The 14,991-nt window shown below is 43.3% G+C and overlaps 2 protein-coding genes across 4 annotated transcripts in view; one reads left to right on the forward strand and one right to left on the reverse strand.

The window, feature by feature from the left end:
* ZNF217 (zinc finger protein 217) overlaps positions 1–14,991 on the forward strand; it is a 101,458-nt gene that overhangs the window by 85,887 nt on the left and 580 nt on the right. The gene's annotated exons all lie outside the window — the stretch shown is intronic.
* Positions 1–14,991, reverse strand: part of TSHZ2 (teashirt zinc finger homeobox 2) — a 301,375-nt gene that overhangs the window by 17,170 nt on the left and 269,214 nt on the right. The window lies entirely within an intron of this gene.

Raw genomic sequence — 14,991 nt, forward strand, 5'->3', positions numbered from 1 at the left:
CCATAGTTGAGGGAGAAACCTGTATAATTAACATACTGGTTGGAGTAAAGGATTTGACTCTGCTCTTTTTTACATTAGTGTCATTTCATTGACTTATACTGAGTTACTTCTGATTTACACCAGTGTAAAGATCAAGCCCTTTAAATCTATGCAAAATCACCTAGTGCAAATTCTTCACTGAAGAGTCAGAAAAACATTACCAGAGTTTCAAGACCTACATTTTGTTCCTTAAGTAAGCATATATTACATATCCATTGTACTAGATCATATCATAAAACTTTTGGGGCTCGTCTACATTGGCCCCTTTTCCGGAAGGGGCATGCTAATTTTTCAGATCGTAATAGGGAAATCCGCGGGGGATTTAAATATCCCCCGCGGCATTTAAATAAAAATGTCCGCCGCTTTTTTCCGGCTTTTAGAAAAGCCGGAAAAGAGCGTCTACACTGGCCCCGATCCGGCCCGATCCTCCGGAAAAAAGCCCTTTTCCGGAGGATCTCTTATTCCTACTTCAATTGAACTTCAAAGTAGGAATAAGAGATCCTCCGGAAAAGGGCTTTTTTCCGGAGGATCGGGCCGGATCGGGGCCAGTGTAGACGCTCTTTTCCGGCTTTTCTAAAAGCCGGAAAAAAGCGGCGGACATTTTTATTTAAATGCCGTGGGGGATATTTAAATCCCCCGCGGATTTCCCTATTATGATCTGAAAAATTAGCATGCCCCTTCCGGAAAAGGGGCCAATGTAGACGTAGCCTTGGTGTGGCTTGTCAGGATGGGTTGGATGTGACGGTGTTGTCCAAAGAAACGTTTGGTACATCCCATGTCTGCTGGTGTTCCCTATTAAAGCTAAATGTACTAACCAAACTCCCACACAAAGCAGGTGAGCATGTGAGGCTATGGGTAACAGACCACAGGGAATATCACAATGACAGAAATGGCCACATGAGCAGCTAATACAGTAATGTGATGACAGGCAAATAATAATTAAGCTAGGTAGCTAGAAGCCCCTTTTCTTAGCAGTAGCTTCCCCCGCCTACTTTTGGATGCTTTGTACCATTTTAATCTAAACACACTCATTTTGTCCCCCTCACCCCTGCCCACATCTGTATTTACTGTGTAATGATCCCATCAACTATGTGCAGTGGTTGGATTAAAATGGTGCTTGTGACCTGACCATGACACGCCTGGGATAGAATGTCAGTAATCTTTCCTGTGTAATCTCTGTACCACATGGCCCACAGCTGCACCAGTAAACCAAAGACAAAAAAAATCTGTGCTTTACACTCAAAATCTGTCCAGTGGGGTAAACCAGGGAAGTAACAAAACCCTTAGTTGCTTGGTGTAATTCTCTGTCCCTCTCTAGTGCCAGCTAGCAATTGAACAATCTGCTACAGCATTGACTCAGAGAGGTGAGATGCATCTTTTAGCTCATGCAGTAGTGCTCATACCCTAAACAGCAATGGTCCCAGTTTCACTCCTTCCCTCTGATGAACAGGGGCTCAGTCAGTGTTACAATAGCTGGAAAATCTCCCACCCCCCTCCAAATTTGCAAATAGCTACTTTGCTGCACACTGGTTTGAGGAGACGTAGATGGGCTTTGAACTAAGATCCTGCCTGTATGGTACAACTTCGCACAACATGGCCAGAGCAACTTTTAATGGCTGAGTAATAAACTACTAAAAATAAAGTGGAAGCTCCGCAAGTATAAAAATAAACAGCATTTATGAGGTGCTGTTTGTCTAAAGAAAAGTGGAGTGACTCAGGGGGTGGAGTGGGCCCTGGCAGTGCTGGGGACAGTGGGACTTTTCCTCCCATGGCCCAGTTCTGGACAGAGGGCAGAGGGGGATGTTGGGGAAAGAGGGGGCAATTACCTGGGCTGGTAGCAGGCAAGATGGCGAGCCCCATCCCCAGCTGGCCACTCCCTTGGTGATGTGGTTGGCCCCAATGGTCAATTTGTAGTATGGATATTCCCTGTGCTTGCTGCCCTCAGTGATGACTGAGAGTATAATGTCCCTCCACTCAGCCCCCTCCCTTTCCATGTGATGGAACACAATCAAATTCTAGGCACTTCCCATTTTCCTGGCACAACCAAATCCTGATCTTGCTTTAATATATGGTAAGAGGAAGCTGCACACCAAATTTGGTGGTCCTAGCTCTTACCGTTTAGAAGTAGTTCTTGAACAAATGGACTCACAGGCAGACAGACAGACACATATCTCTAATATTTTTTAGAAAATGCAATGAGGTTGTAATGGTGCTCATTGGACTTACTAATTCTTCACATAGTGCTTTGGGGGTGCTGATTAAAAATAATAGATAGTACATATTTAAATAACAGTTTTGTGTAGCATCAGATGTAGCAAAATATGAAACCACCTCATTAATCATGATTACAGTATGTGAAACTACCTACTGGTACTTATACGATGGTAGTAATAATATTTACTGGCCTTTCAAAAGTCTAAACTCTGTCTGCAGGTGTCTAATATAACTTGAACTCGCCACTTAGCTGAAACCAATTACACGATGCCTACAATTTGTTTTCTAGCTGCAGTACAGGGCTTACTCATACTGGTGGAGGTGCAAGAATTAGCTATGAAATATGTCTTTAAATACGAGCACTGCATCATTCATTTGTCATAGTGGCATCTTGGGTAATATGGATAAGGGAAGGAACTGGGATGAGTTTGCACTGTATGTAGTTGCACTAAATCCACCCATTTGTGAACTACTTAGCTTCAGATCTGTGGACTTGCTAGCATCAGTCTTTGGGAGGAAAGCAGTAGAAAGAAACTGCCTTCATTTTCAAAATTGTACCTCTAAGAGCTGTTCCTTCAAGGATTCCCTCCCCCCTTTAACTTCCTGCATCCTGTAAGGATGAAGGGTCTTAGGGTAGAATCGCACTTCTATTCAAAAAGGTTTGAGTTGCTTTACGAGCATGATCCGCCAATCTGTAATCAAGGGTTAATTTCACAGCTCACTGCTTCATCTAGCATAATATCCATTCAGACTAATTAAATCTGTCTAATAATGTGAGTGTCTTTGTCTTTGTTCTTTCCATTCTTTGTTTTACACCCTTCACATCTCATCTCCAGAACTACACGCCATCACACTCTACTTGACAAGCAGAATCCATCCCTAAAATTAAAACATTCCTGACCTATCTGCGATGACAAGGCAAGCGAGCTTCACAGCGCTACGGCCCATGAAGGGAGCTGACACATTTGTTTTTAATTTCAAAAGAGTAGAAAGTGAAGATCTGACCCCGTCAATCAGGCCTCGTGACAAGTTTAATCATTGCTGCCCCACAAAAATCACGGCTAAATAGGAATGCAAATAATGTATCACAGGGCTCTTATAAATGCTAATCAAGGAGAAGTAATCAACTGACAATTTCACTGATCTCCTTTCTGAAGGAGTCAGTCAACGCACTGTCTGTGGACGACAAAGAGAAGAAAAGACAAAAGGCATAGATGCTGTTTCTCCCCCCCAAAAAAGTCCCTTTTCAGGGTTTTTTTTCCTTAAAAAAAAAAAAGAAGAAAAGAAAAGAGAGAACTCACTCTTTTTGATCCATCTCCAAACTTTAAAGCAAAGCTGTTTCTCAGGATCTTACAGTCACATGTCAAGTGTACTTTATTAACAGTACCCTACAAGTGTAAAGGAAGCACACGGAAACTTCTACTAAAATAAAAATCATCATTTGTCTTAGTCATTAATCCATCTTCAAATTCTCTCACATCTTAAGGGATCCTGTCCTTGTCCATGGGCAATACACATAGCAATATGTGGAGTTTTAGAAGTAGAAAGCAAATAGTGAGGATCCATTTTTTTTTTTACTTTCTGCTCCCGCCTCCCCCCAAAAAATCCTGCTTTGAACCTCTCATAAAAAGGCTATCTTAAAAGGGAATGTTATTGCTGGCATGAAGTTGAAATCAGAAGAGCCTTCTCTTTTAGAACATTTATATATGGGTAAGGAACATCGGGTGTATGCTTATGGCATACTTTCAAACAGAAACTTCACCTAGCAACAAGTCATGATGGGTTGATTTCCTCCTTCCCTCTCCCTCTATCCCCCACCTCAGGGAGACAATACAGAAAAACTTGAGACAATAGGATTCACATGGTTTTCTGTGCTATTGTTTGTATTGTGGTAGTTCCTAAAGGTGCTGTCAAGTATCAGAATCCCCTTATGCTGGGTACTGTACACTCTTATAACAACGGACACTCTCTGTTCCATTAAACTTAAAGAAGAGGGATCCAAGCAGTCTAGATAAACAGCCCAAGACAGGCTTCGGGGTCTATCCTGCTTTGAAATGGAAGCTGATCAAAGTGCACTAGGGAATTTTTAGTGCAGAGCAGCATGCTCCACATGGACATGTTAGCGTGAGGTAGATTTACTGCCTAGCTTGTCACGCGCCAATCGGTCACATGGATAAGCCCAGAGTGTTGCCAGAAGTTGAGCTCTAATGAGTTAAAGGTTTTTTTTTATTAAGTCACTTTATTACATTGATACAATAGATCACATGCAACAAGTATCTGAGGCAGGATTACCAATTTTGGTGGGATATATTCCTAGAGGGTTCATCTCATGCCAATCTTTAATTAAAAATTAATCTTTAATTCCTGGAGACCCAGGACAATCCTGGAGGATTGGCAACTCTAATTTGAGTATATAACCAACACCTTCAGAAGAAACCAATATTAAAATTGCAGCGTGGCTAGAGAAGGAGGAATACATTACCAGAGGGTATTTTTAGGGGGTTTTCCTCTTGATTTGGCAGCCCATGGGAATTGTATAGAGAACAGAGGCAGCAGCAGTGCCACTTCTCCAATCCAGACCTTGCCAGTGGGTCTCAATCCTGATATGGGCAGCACCTCTCAATATCCAAGGACAGCTCACTGCATGGTTCCTATTGAAAAGGGCTACTAAAAAGGGAGACACTCATGCACTGAACTCAGATGTCAAAGCCATTTTACACAGGTCTCCAAACCAATGTTCCCTCTAATCTTTTCCATCCATGTGCAGATTTTTTTATCCAGGTGTGGAATAATTTGTTATGTGTACGTTATGTGTTATGTGTACGTGCAAATGTGCACCACCAGTAGAAAAAAAATAGAGGTGGGTACCCTGCTAATCAGCTAGGCAGCATCTGAACCTCTTCTGAGTTACCACACAAGGTTACAGGGAACACTGCTCCAAACCACTTTTGGAAGGTAACAAGCTTTCATAACTCCCACCTTAAAATGGATTTGAGCTAGTAACGCCAGTCACTGTATTCCCCGGCCAGCTCCCTGAGCCATCTAGCCTTGATGAGTGTTATATGGAAGTTTGTTAGATCTCAGTGAAAAAATCAGGAGAGGGAGAAGGGAGGTTTTCAACAGCAGGATTCTCTTTTAAGGAGGTGCTTGGAAGATGGGGTAGAAAACAGAAGTAGAAACTGAAAAACACTTTGCTGCTGTCATGTCACTTAGCAACAACCCATTGGTATAGTGGAGTGACTGCACAAGGAGAACTAGTGAAACCAGGGGATAAACAGGGAATGTAGGAAAAAAAGAAAAATGAACTCATATACTGACTGATTATACGAGGCTTTCATTCTAATTTTAGAGTCTTACATGGCAAGCTTGTTAAGGTAAAGCCCGTCTCTCATATTTGTAAAGGGCCTAGCAAAATGGTGCCCTCTCCAGATCAGGTCTTCCAGGCACTACTGCAATGTAAATTATACATACACTTCTGAGCAGCTGCATTCTTTCTGTTTCCAATGCCACTCCTGAAGCCCTTTCTAATACCTCTCTCTCTGAGATTCCCTGTCTCCCACATACTTTCTCTCCCTTTGGTTGGTGGGCTGCAGAAATAAATCCTATCTTTCCAAGTTTGCTGGGTTGCCTCCTTGCAGTAGCTGATACAGGAGTGTGGCTCCTAGCTCTACTATCTCCTCTGGTCTACGCTAGCGTTTTATTTCAAAATAACCCCCCTTAGGTCAAATATATAAATGGAGCATCCACACTATAAGCCTGTTATTTTGAAAATAATGGGCTACTTCGTTCTAAATCTGTACTCCGGCTTTTCTCGAGGAATAATGCTAATTTCAAAATAGTTATTTCAAAATAGGGGTTGTTGTGTACGCTCTGGTGCAGCTATTTCAAAATAACTACTCCCCAGAGTAATTTGAACTAATTACTACCAAGCGCTTCCTGGCACTCTGAGTCCGAGGTAGCACGTCCACAATAAAGCACAATAAAGAAGCCTGCCTCGGACTAATTTTGAGGCTTCCCGTAGTGAGGACACACTATTTTGATTTTGTAAAATCAGGAATTATTACGTCAAATTTAGTTATATTGAAATAGTTTCCTAGTGTTGACATGGCCCCTGAGTGCTGAACAGGGTGAGAAGATGCACTAGGTGGAAGAGGTAGCTGGGCCTTGCTTAAAAGTAATGTACTTGATCGCTACAGGGCATAGGGTAGAATAAGGATGTTAAATTGAGGTTTTCTGACTCATTGTGTAGTCGATACAATTTGTATCAATTACATGATTAGTTGATAAGGGCCACTCTACAGAGCTGCAGCGAGGGTAGCTCCAGGAGCTGGCTTAGGCTGGCAATGAGGAGTCCCAGGTCATGCCAGCTCCGGGAGCCACCTGTGCTTCTGCTCTGCATTTTAAGTGTAGTAAGAGTCACTGGGCTCTTACTACATTTAAAATGCAGAGATGCGGTGTCCTGGACCAGCATGAGCCAGCACTGGTCTGTCACTGCTTGTGCTGAATCCAGCAGCTCCTGTTCATGGCACACAGGGCTGGCCCAGACAGGGGCTGGTTGGTGGCAGCAGCCCCTGTCCACAGGCTGGGCCCTCTGCAGACAGGGGCCGCTGCCGCAGCAGCCTCTGCCCATGGTGAACCTAATAGAGGCAGCAGGGGAAGGGGGCAGACTGCATTGTGGAGACGATGCTGGGGGGAACCAGTTTTTAAGTCGTCTACCCCCAGCACAGGCTACCCCCAGCACCCTGTCTCCTCCCCTCCCCTGCTGCTGCGTCAAGGGCAAGGGGAAAGCAAGTTATTGACACTCTACTCGACTACCCCATAAGCTTATGCTTATTCTTATCAGGTAGTTGACTAGTCGACTACTTGCTAACATCCCTATGGTAGAATACTCTGTTCCAGAAGGGGACACCCATCAGGTCACCTTTGAAGGGCTGAACTAGATAGAACAGAGACTCCTGCGCATTAAACCAGCTTCTTCTCCTCCTGGCCCTTACACGGGCTGCCAGAGCCACTGTGCTGAAAGTGTCACAGAAGTCAAGATCCGAAGCTGCTCCCATCACACTGAGGGCCAAGAGACTGGTTGGAGTGCTGGTCATTATTGTAAGAGGACCCCACTCTGCATTACTATATAATTATATAAGCAACCATAAGGCCGCTAGGGAAATTTTTTAACTTGGGAAGGAGCAAAACTGTAGAGAGAGGTTTGAAGGTATAAAGCCCTGCAAAGTATATGAAAGACCACAGCATTACTTTGTGCCAAACTATAACACGCCTTATCCAACAGCCCTGCAGTGTTGCTTATTTCATGATTATAAATCTTTCAAATGGGAAGGGAAAAAAATCAGAATTCATCACTGGGGTTTGTGTTCCTCTCTGTCTCACTGCAATTACTAAAAGTGATTTTTTGTTCACGTGGAACTGTTTTAGCCAGGGTTAGGGCCACCAGATGCTTTATTTACCTGAGTGTCCGCAGGTACAGCCACTTGCAGCTCCCGTTGGCTGCATTTTGCCATTCCTGGCAAATGGGAGGTGCAGGAAGCAGTGACCCAGCCACTTATTGCCCACCCCCACTCTACAGTCTTCCAAAGGTCACTTAGACCAAAGTAGATAGTATTCTAGATTTTCTTAATTGTAGGGTGTATAAACTGTGGGTCTGATTTTTCGAGGTGCTGAACATGTACAGCACACATTGACTTTGGTGGGGAATATTGGTGCCATTATATGAGAACATAATTGGTGGCAAACAAATGTGAAGACTAAACAGCTAATCAAATACACACATTCCCGCTGCATGCGCGTGTACACATGTGTACCCACACACAGACTCAAATCTTCACAATGACTTCTAAATAAACCTTGCCCAACAGAGCAGAATCTCTATTTTCTACTACTGGGCTATGTCTATACTACACGGTTTTTGTGCAAAAACCGGCAGAGCATCCACACCTAAAGTGTGTTTTTGCACAAGTAAATCGACAGGACAGAGGGCTTTTGCCAGTAGAGTTATTTCTCTCCCCATGAGGAATAACTCCTTTTAGCACTACAGCTCTTGTGTAAAACGGCAGGTGTGGATGTTGTGGAGGGGTTTTTGCACAAGAAACTCCTATTGGAAAAAGCACAGGTGCTCTGATGGCCACTCTGTGAATGGCCATCAGAGCTTTCTTGTGCAAGAGTGTCCATGCAGTGTGGGTGCTCTCTTGCACAAAAGCACATCGCTTCTGTGATGCGCTTTGAGGTCTGGATGCGCTTTTGTGCGAGAAGTTTTTGTGGAAGAGACCCTGCATTGTAGATGAAGCCCTGGAATTTTTTGTTAGCAGCTGTTAAGCAGCAACGAAAAGTAACCTGAGTGATCAGGCCAGAGAACACATCCAGGGCTTTTAAGCAGGTTTTCCTGGGGTGGAGGGGGAGGGGAAAGAAAGCTACTTGGGCAACCTAGCATCACTACAGCCATCCTGTGGCATCACTGTTGGCTAATCTTGGCATGGTGAGGATACAGTGAGTAAATTTTAGTGAAGCTTTTGCTGCCCATCGGGGTGAGAAGAGGCCTAAAGAAAAGTGGAGAAGGTGAATGAGATTTTGGAACAAATGGGATTGATTCATAGTAGCATTCAGATATTATGATTGATCTGATAAAATTTCCAAGTCCATTTTTGATCAGTTCATATTGTGGATTGCTTTTGTAATGAATTTAGGCAGCTAATCTAGCACCTAGCACACCAAATCCGTAGGCCCTATTTAGCCTGGTATTACAGTGTAAAGCAAGAAAACAGATTTGGAAGCAATTTTTTTCTAATATTCAAATGATCACACTTGATATTCATTGTTAATATCTGCCAGGCTCAATTCTTCCCTCGGTATGAATGCATAACTCCCATTAAAGGCAATGGTGAATTACTGGGATCTGAGTCATAAATGACACAGTAATTCACCAGTGGTTTTAATGGGAGTTGTGCATACATACTGAGAGGAGAATTGAGATTGTCAGACTTATTACAAATATATATTCACACACTTGGTATTCATTGATAAAAGCTTGCCATTGCATTGAAATATTTTGGTAGCCTATGCTAGGAACTAGCAGAGTTCATTTACAGTAGTGCCATCCACTAGACATAATGATGACCAAAGAGAAATAAACATCCGAACAAACATTTTTGTAAATTTCAGCCTCTATGAGACCGATTTAAGAGATGTGAATGGGGCTTGTGCAATTCATCAGAAGAAGAAGGAATTCTAAGTATTTTATCAAATTCTCTTCCCTATTCAGATACTCTAATGCCTAATGGGGAAAAGTCAATTCCACAACAAATAAATAAATCCAGTAGAGTCCATAAACCCATGTGAAAAAATCATAATAAATATTACAAGATTATATGAAATATACATAGGTATGTGCATGTTATAATTTATTAAATATAAGTGACAATTAAGTAAAATATAAACTATGGCATGGCTCACTATATTAATTGCAGAATAGTGATCATGTTGATAGTATCATGAGTTTTTGTGGGTACAACCCACTTCTTCAGATGACAGGAGTGTTGGAAGTCCAGATCCAAGAATAAATAAGGGAAAAAGAAAGGGAGGGAGGAAGAGAGAAGGAAAAAAAAGAGGGGAGGAAGAAATAAAGATAGTGAATAGAACAGCTTCAGAGGGATAGCCGAGTTAGTCTGTAACAGGAAAAAATGTAAAAACAGCAAGGAGTCTAGTAGCACCTTAAAAACTAAATAGTTACAAAAGGTTGATAAGAACCATTGGTTTGCACTTGGAAAGGAAGATGACCAACACCAGATTCTACACAGATATGAAGAACCACTACCACCTTCATTGTTTGGTTGGTTAAGTCATTAAGGTGTGGAAGATAATTAATGACTTAACCAACCAAACAAACAATGAAGGTGCTAATGGTTCTTGTAATGAGGTTTACAGGTATTCCGAAATAGCTCTGCAGTGTAGATGTAGCCTAAGTGCTACTGTAATATACAGGCAGTCCCCGACTTACGCGGACCCGACTTATGTCGGATCCGCAGTTACGAACGGGGCTCCCCCGGAGGACATGGACTGCGGGACCTCGCGGTCCTGCCGCCCGTGTACTCCGGGGCTTTCTCCATGCCTCCCTGGTCTGCAGACCAGGAAGACGCGGAGCAAAGCCGCGGGGGGGCTCGGGCAGCGAAGCAGCCCAGGCGCGCCTGGGCTGCTCCGCTGCTGGCTTCCCCGAGGCTTTGCAAAGCCGCGGGGGGGCTCGGGCAGCGAGGCAGCCCAGGCGCACCTGGACTGCTCCGCTGCCGGCTTCCGCATGGCTTTGCAAAGCCTCGGGGAAGCCGGCAGCAGGACAGCCCAGACGCCCCGCGGCTGTCCCACTGCTGGCGTCCTCAGAGGCTTTGCTCCCCGTCTCCCTGGCAGACCAGGGAGACTGGGAGCAAAGCCGCGGAGGACCCAGGTGGCGGGACCGCGGTGCATCTCGGTCCACCGCCCGCGTCTTCCTGGTCTGCTGGGGTGGGGGGGGGGCGCAGCTAGTACGTCCCCACCCCCCAGCAGACTAGGCTTTTCTCCAGACGCCTGTGGCAGAGCAGCTGTGGAACTGCCGGTTGGTCCCGCAGCACCGCTCTGGGCACTACTGGACCAACCCGGCAGCACCCCAGCTGCTCTGCCCCAGGCGTCCTGATTCAGCCGCTGCTGGTCAGTTTCAGCAGCGGCTGAATCAGGACGCCTGGGGCAGAGCAGATGGGGTGCTGCTGGGTTGGTCCAGTAGCGCCGAGGAGCGGCGCTACTGGAGCAACCCAGCAGCACCCCAGCTGCTCTGCCCCAGGCGTCCCCAAGTCAGCTTCTGCTGAAACTGACCAGCGCTGACTACAGGAAGCCCAAGGCAGAGTTGCTCTGCCCCGGCTTCCTGGAATCAGCTGCTGATCAGTTTCAGCAGCAGCTGACTTGGGGACGCCTGGGGTTCTTAAGTTGATTCGGTATGTAAGTCAGAACTGGCAGTCAGTTTCAGCAGCGGCTGAATCTGGACGCCAGTTCCGACTTACATACAGATTCAACTTAAGAACAAACCTACAGTCCCTATCTTGTACGTAACCCGGGGACTGCCTGTATATGCATAACTTTCAATAGGACCTTCAGGGGGTAGCCGAGTTAGTCTGTTACAGAAAAAAAAACAGCAAGCAAATGGTCTTGTAGCACTTTATAGACTAACAAAACATGTAGATGGTATCATGAGCTTTCGTGGGCACAGCCCACTTGCTTCAATAATCTGTGGCTATTTTACTTTATTTCTTTAGCGCCCAGCAAATCTGCAGATATCCACTTTATGTCTGCGGGTATCTGTATCCATGGCTCATTTTTGCAGATATGCCGATACAAATTTAGTATCCGGGCAGGGTTCTACTAATCTTTAATTCAAAATAAAGAAAGGAAGAACAAAGAACTCAACAGTATATTGTCCTTTTGAAAAGAAATATAATTTTAAATTGATTCACCATGAAAAGCTACTCCCCAAAAAACCTTGAGAGTTGCATAGAGATTTCAAGAGAGGGTAAAATGGAGGAATGGCATAGTATCCTGAAATAAAAATAAAATAGGAAAAAGCAAATGTGGTGAAAAATAATTTGAACACTCACTAAAACCATATACAGCAAATATTTTTCATTATTTTTCTGTCGTACTGTACTTTAAAAGATTCAAATTTATCACCAATGCCTGGAGTCACTCTTCAACAAGGTCTGCTTAATGTCATTCAATCTCTTCTGAAGTCCATGGTACCTGGCATTCATGAAGACTTCAAATTCATGTTTTCACAATAAGTAACATATATCCTTCTGCTGAACTCTAAAGGTAACGGATCAATCTAGTCTCTATAGATTTAAATCAGAAATAATGTCATAAAGAAATACTTCTTTATCAACATGATAAACTGAAAACAACGCTTCAATCTTTTTGTTGTTGTTGTTTTTACTTAAGCTGATTAGAAAGTTAGCCCTGTAGTTGATTAAGTTCTGCTGAAATTGGGCTTGTGATGAATCATTAAACAAAGGCATTTTTTTGCACTGCAATAAAGCCTCGAATGATTAATTAAGGGCACAATGCCAAAACAAGTGTCTTTGTTTAAAACGCAGTGGACAAGACAGGCTTGGGAAAGTTGATGTCTTAAGTAGACGCCACAACATGTTTTTAATTATGTTCAGGAAGAAGAACAAGAATGGGAATTGCCAACTGTTTGGAAAGATAATTTTTTTTTGAAGAAAGATTAGAATAAAAAAAACCAAACAGAGCATTATTGATTTAACACAAATGCCATTTGTTGGGCCTTTTGTAATTTCCTTATTAGTGTCATCATTCTGGAGTTCATATACTCCCTTCTGTTATAGCATTTGGCACACATTCAGCTCCCAGCAATATGATACAGTAAACATGCAGCGACTGCTCATATTAAAATGTTTTATTTGTTGTAACTGTACCAATGATCAGGCAGTACAAGTCCTAAATTATCCCAACCATTTCACAAGCTAATTTGAAAGGAGGGAGCAAGTGACCGTCTCTGCAGAACACACAGACGCACACAGGCTGAGAAGTGCAGAGCAGTGCTGTCAGTTGGAAACTAAACAAAAAGTTCATGCAACATCAATTCTCCACAGCTTCTTGTCAATTGTGTTCAGCCTGTTCAAATAGAAGACTTAAGCCTAAATCAGGAGCTGTGCAGGATGACAGAGGTTTGTACTGACACCCATTTTCATGCCTTATTTCATGTTTATAGTGCAATATACCCTCCCCACAAAAAAATCTGTTTGGAAACTCAACTTTTAGAAAACCTTCCACACTGTGTAAGCCATAGAAAGTGGCCACCACAAGACTATTTTGAAATCCCCAAACATTACAGGCCTAGGTTCTCAAACATAAGAAGCGATTTTGTTTGCTTCAGTATTTGAGTGTGAGTTTAAGATGTGCCAAATGGGTCTGATTTTTAGAGGACAGATTCTCAGAACTTTCTGGAAAGGAGACTCCCTCCTAAATATAAACTCAATAAAATAACAAGAATACCAACAACTAAGGTATGGGGGGGTGGATGGTGAGGTCCCGGCAATGGGTTTGCTGGAGAGACAGGGATGGAAAAAGAGGTAGAACTTGTAAAAGTCCCCCATGTAATTATGGAATAAATATGGGGCTTACTTGCACTATGCACTCTTAGCTACTGGGTAGTCCCAGACATCTAATAATAAAGTTGATGCCTGATGAAACCCATGTCAAATGTCTCCTGTCCCTCTTCCTGTACAGCCAGACAACAGGGATTTACAGTTCTATAGCACCTTTCATCTCACAAATTGCCAGAGAGTTGGAAATTCTGGGCCTTAAAACCTCCAAATGCTTGTTCCTGCAGCTTTGTGTGTGCAATGATTATCACTGTGCTTGCAAATGGCCAGTTAAACAAGGGGAAGGGAGAGCTGCCCTGCTAAAAGTGCATAATTTCTTTTCCCCCACTGACTGATGTCAAATGTGGCAGAGGCTTTACTAACATGAGGTTCAGTTACTTCATAAAGGTCTTGTTCTGCCCTTTATGTAAACCTCCCAATGTCAACAGCAGGCTATGAATCAATGGTGGCGTATGACCCTAATTCTGTCGTACTAGCCAAATGGATCATAATTAAAAATGTTATTTGGCCCTCTCCACAGAATGGGCTTGACACCACTGGAATAGAATAGTGACCTTATATGTTCTTCATCTCCAATTCCTACTGCTTTAATAGGCACATGTGTAAGCATGTCACCCCTCAGTAATTACATGACCAACACATTATAAATACAATAAATCTGTACGTATCAATGGGAAATAGACACTGATAGGGCTCGTCTACACTGGCCCCTTTTCCGAAAGGGGCATGCTAATTTCACAGGTCGTAATAGGGAAATCTGCGGGGGATTTAAATATCCCCCGCGGCATTTAAATAAAAATGTCCGCCGCTTTTTTCCGGCTTTTAGAAAAGCCGGAAAAGAGCGTCTACACTGGCCCCGATCCTCCGGAAAAAAGCCCTTTTCCTGAGGATCTCTTATTCCTACTTCAAAGTGTAGGAATAAGAGATCCTCCGGAAAAGGGCTTTTTTCCGGAGGATCGGGGCCAGTGTAGACGCTCTTTTCCGGCTTTTCTAAAAGCCGGAAAAAAGCGGCGGACATTTTTATTTAAATGCCGCGGGGGATATTTAAATCCCCCGTGGATTTCCCTATTACGACCTGTGAAATTAGCATGCCCCTTTCGGAAAAGGGGCCAGTGTAGACGTAGCCATAGAGTTTCCACATACATAAAGAAACCTTGCATGGGGCAAACAAAAATAGAGACGGCTAAATTTTTAGCTCTTTCCTTTGACATTGTATGCCCATCAATGCAAGCACCAGCAATTCATGGGCCTAATCCTGCAAAGAGTTATGAATCCCACTGAAACTGGTGCTCAGTGTGTGCAAATCAAGCATTTCAACACTTAAGAATATAGTATTGTGCATGAGGATGAAGCGTTTTCTCAGGTCTAACTGTTGCACAAGGAGCTCCTTTAAAAATGCAATGGATTGAAAGTCCAGAAGTAGGCATGCAAATAGGAGGCTGTCCAAAAATATAGCCCTCTAAAGTACTACCTGTATTGGACATTGGTAAATACCAGAGGAGGAGAAGTTACTAAGTATAATTATTATGAAGCAGACAGAATTTTATTAAACAATTGCTAATCATATTGTTGAAAGTATTCTAAAATTACATGT

This window comes from Pelodiscus sinensis, chromosome 18 (genome assembly GCF_049634645.1).
Source record: "Pelodiscus sinensis isolate JC-2024 chromosome 18, ASM4963464v1, whole genome shotgun sequence".
Lineage (NCBI taxonomy): Eukaryota > Metazoa > Chordata > Testudines > Trionychidae > Pelodiscus > Pelodiscus sinensis.